Source organism: Ovis aries, chromosome X (assembly GCF_016772045.2).
Source record: "Ovis aries strain OAR_USU_Benz2616 breed Rambouillet chromosome X, ARS-UI_Ramb_v3.0, whole genome shotgun sequence".
NCBI lineage: Eukaryota > Metazoa > Chordata > Mammalia > Artiodactyla > Bovidae > Ovis > Ovis aries.
In genome coordinates, this window is record NC_056080.1 from 53,077,725 (window position 1) to 53,082,651 (window position 4,927).

Here is a 4,927-nt window from a genome sequence, read left to right on the forward strand (position 1 = left end):
GGGTGCTGTGAGTCAAGACATGGTATTTATCCCTTCTCCCTTGGCTCAGCTCCACCCACCCCGCCTTCTGCTGGCCTGGCCCTGCATTGGCCCCAAAGGTATCTCAGGCCCTTGTTAGAGATAAAACTCAATGTAGTCCCCTCTTGCCTCCCCCCTCACCCAGTACCAGCTATTCCCTCTTTATTTTCTTTCTCTTCTCCCTCTGGAGTAGTAAAATGAGTTTGCTGGCTTTGGAATTAAACCGTCCCTATTCGGAGAAGGCAATGGCACCCCACTCCAGTACTCTTGCCTGGAAAATCCCATGGATAGAGGAGCCTGGGAGGCTGCAGTCCATGGGGTCGCTAAGAGTCGGACACGACTGAGTGACTTCACTTTCACTTTGCACTTTCATGCACTGGAGAAGGCAGTGCAACCCACTCCAGTGTTCTTGCCTGGAGAATCCCAGGAACGGGGGAGCCTGGTGGGCTGCTGTCTATGGGGTGGCACAGAGTCGAACACGACTGAAGTGACTTAGCAGCAGCATATGGCTAGGGCACCTTGAGCAAAACCATCCCTCTGACCCTTGATTTCCTCAACTATTAAAGGAGGGCAATAAAATTCCAAAGCAACTGTAGTACAAGAAGGAGGGGCTCTGTAACAGTCAGCTTCCATAGGTGATATCTAGGTCATTGGAACAATTCAATAACATCATGTACAGAAAACACAACACAGTGCCTGGTCCCAAGAAATAACAGCTAATGTTGATTGAATACTTACTATGCACCGAGCCTTTGTTAAGTGTTTTTGTTATTGTTTTTATCTTACATGGGTTAATTTAGCCCATCTTCGTAAGGACCTTGGGGCTTCCTTGGTGGCTCAGCTGGTAAAGAATTTGCCTGCCAGTGCAGAAGATGCAAGAGATGCAGGTTCAATACCTGGGTTGAGAAGATCCTCTGGAGGAAGAAATAGCAACCTGCTTCAGCATTCTTGCCTGGAGAATTCCACGGACAGAGGAGACTGGTGGCCTACAGTCCATGGGGTCACAAATAGTCAGACACGATTGAGCATGTATGCATACACAGACATGCAAGGGCCTTATGAGATAGGTACTATTATCCCCACAGTACAGATGAAGAAATTAGGGCTCAAAGAGGTGAGATAACAGACAATTGCCAAGCTACTAAGTTCAGGGCCCAATTATGAACTCAGGCAGTCTAGTTCCATAACTCATACTCTTTAAGTACTATTCTCCCTTTTAGGATATACAGTTAAAAATGTGAAGTTCTCTATTTCCTCTTTTTACTACACTCTCCTTATCACTTTGTAATTTTCTTCTCTTCACTATCTTCTCATTTTCCTTTCAATCCTAGGGCAGCAAGACTGTGTCATAACCAGGCAATTTTATCTGTGGGGCAAATTATCATCATTAATATAAAATTTACACAAATTGGATCATACTCGATATACTGGTCTGCAATTTCCTTTTTTTTTCTTCCATTTGACCACATACCAATATGCCATGTAGGTCTTTCCATATGAATTCTTCCTTTTTCTATTCCAGAATCTGAATGTTACCATAAATTATTTAAACACTCACTTATTAATGGAAATTTAGGTCACAGGGATTTCCCACTTCATTATGAAAAATCTTGCAATAACTATCTTTGGGCCTATGTGAGAATATTTTTTATATGCTAGCATCCTAAAAAAAATTCCTGGGTCAAAGGATATATTGCTATTGCTAAGTTACTTCAGTCGTGTCCGACTCTGTGCAACCCCATAGACAGCAGCCCACCAGGCTCCCCCATCCCTGGGATTCTCCAGGCAAGAACACTGGAGTGGGTTGCCATTTCCTTCTCCAATGCATGAAAGCGAAAGGTGAAAGTGAAGTCACTCAGTCATGTCCGACTTAGCGACCCCATGGACTGCAGCCTTCCAGGCTCCTCCATCCATGGGATTTTCCAGGCAAGAGTACTGGAGTGGGGTGCCATTGCCTTCTCCAAAAGGATATATAGACATTTAAATTTTTGATACTGCCAATATGCCCTATACATTTTCTATACATCCCCAATAATGGTGAGTGTCTGCATGCTTATCCTTTCAACTTGCCAATGTGATTTTTAGAATTTAATTAATTATTTAACTGACATATACTTGGTTTACAATATTATGACTAAATTTTATTATTTCCTTCCTTCTGCTATCTTTGGATTTAGTTTGCTATTTTAATATCTTATTTCCTTAAGATGTAAAGTTGAGTTTTGGTTTAAGATTTCCTTTTAAAGTATGTTTTTATAACTATAAATTTCTTTTTGAGCATTGCCTTGTTGCATCCCATATGTTTTGATAGGTTGTATTTTTATTTTAATACATTTCTAAGTATTTTATAATGTTCCTTGTGATGTATTCTTTGACTTACTGATTGATTAATACTGTGTTGTTCCATTTCCACATGTGAAAACTCCAGTTTCACTTGTCATTGACTTTCAGTTTCATTCCACTGTCACCATAGAAGATATTTTGTATAATTTTATTATTTTAAAATTAACTAAGACTTCGGGCTCAATTTATGGTATATCCTGGAGAATACTCCATGCACACTTGAGAAAAACCTGTAATCCTGCTATTGCCAGCAGAGTATCCTGTACATTCTATTAGTTCTAGTTAGTTTTTAGTGTTTTACAGGTTCTCCATTATTGATATTCTGTTTGTTTTAGCCATTACTGACAGTGGAATATTAAAATATAGAACTATTGAGAGTGTTAATAGCCTCGGTAGGAAGGCCAAAGGTACTGAAGTGGCAAGAGGAAATAAAACTGCAAGTGGCTGATGTATTTTTTTTCTTTTCTCTTCCAATCCTGTATTGTCATCCAATCCCAAAGAAAGGCAATACCAAAGAATGTTCAAACTACCACACAATTGCACTCATCTCATATGCTAGTAGAGTAATGCTCAAAATTCTCCAAGCCAGGCTTCAACAGTACATGAACCGTGAACTTCCAGATGTTCAAGCTGGATTTAGCAAAGGCAGAGGAACCAAAGATCAAATTGCCAATATCCGTTGACTCATAAAAAAAAAAAAAAAAAAAAAGAGAATTCCAGAAAAACATCTACTTCTGCTTTATTGACTACACCAAAACATTTGACTGTGTGGATCACAGCAAACTGTGGAAAATTCTTCAAGAGATGGGAATACCAGACCACTTTACCTGCCTCCTGAGAAATCTGTATGCCCGTCAAGAAACAACAGTTAGAACAAGACATGGAACAATAGACTGGCTTCAGATTGGGAAAGGAGTATGTCAAGGCTGTATATTGTCACCCTGCTTATATAACTTCTATGCAAAGTACATCATTCAAAATGCCAGGCTGAATGAAGCACAAGCTGGAGTCAAGATTTCCAGGAGAAATATCAATAACCTCAGATATGCAGATAACACCACCCTTATGGCAGAAAGTGAACTAAAGAACCTCTTGATGAAAGTGAAAGAGGAGAGTGAAAAAGCTTGCTTAACACTCAACGTTCAAAACACTAAGATCATGGCATCTGGTCCTATCACTTCATGGCATAGATGGGGAAACAGTGGAAACAGTGACAGACTTTATTTTCTTGGGCTCCAAAATCACTGCAGATGGTAACTGCAACCATGAAATTAAAAGACACTTGCTCCTTGGAAGAAAAACTATAATCATCCTAGACAGCATATTAAAAAGCAGATACGTTACTTTGCCAACAAAGGTCCATCTAGTCAAAGCTATGGTTTTTCCAGTGGTCATGTATGGATGTGAGAGTTGAACTATAAAGAAAGCTGAGTGCTGAAGAATTGATACTTTTGAACTGTGGTGTTGGAGAAGACTCTTGAGATTCCCTTGGCCTGCGAGGAGATCTAACTGATCAATCCTAAAGGAAATCTGTCCTGAATATTCATTGGAAGGACTCATGCTGAAGCTGAAACTCCAAAATTTTAGCCACTTGATGTGAAGAACTGACTCATTGGAAAATACCCTGATTCTGGGAAAGATTGAAGGTAGGCGGAGAAGGGGATGACAGAGGATAAGATTGTTGGATGGCATCACTGACTCGATGGACATGAGTTTGAGCAAGCTCCAGGAGTTGGTGATGGACAGGGAAGCCTGGCCTGCTGCAGTCCATGGGGTCACAAAGAGTTGGACACGACTGAGTGAATGAACTGACTGAATTGAACTGAATCCTGTGTTGTCACGGTGACACCTGGTTCCTCCTGAACTTAACTTTACCTCAAACCTTGAGCTAATCAATGCATTTTTCTCATGGGAATGTCTTTCTTAAGCTGTGTTAATGAAGCATGTACTTGCTTGTAAATCTGCCTTTCTTCAAGATTCATGTCAATTGTTTTATGGCCCAGGATGACTCACCTTGTGTCAGTGCTATCTCAAAATGCATGCTGTGGGTGAGGGGCCTGATGCAACTCTCTCAGTTTTGAAGCTTTTCCTTTCTCTAATTAGCAGCTTGCTAATAGGTATATAGTGAAAGTGAAAGTCACTCAGTCCTGTCTGACTCTTTGCGTCCATGGAATTCTCCAGGCCAGAATACTGGAGTGGGTAGCCATTCCCTTCCCAACCCAGGGATTGAACCTAGGTCTCCTGCAATGCAGGCAGATTCTTTACCAGCTGAGCCACAAGAGAAGCCCAAGAATACTGGAGTGGGTAGCCTTTCCCTTCTCCAGCAGATCTTCCTGACCCAGGAGTTGAACTGGGGTCTCCTGCATTGCAAGTGGATTCTTTACCAACTGAGCTATCAGGGAAGCCCATAGATATGTAACCCTTGTTAAAAACTAGCAAGGGGGCACTCTTTCTGTCCACCCTTCTGATGTCTATGTCAGAAGCTTCCTCTATCATATTTATCCTTTAATGAAACTTTATTACACAAAAAGCTCTGAGTGACAAAGCCTCATCACTGGCCATGGAT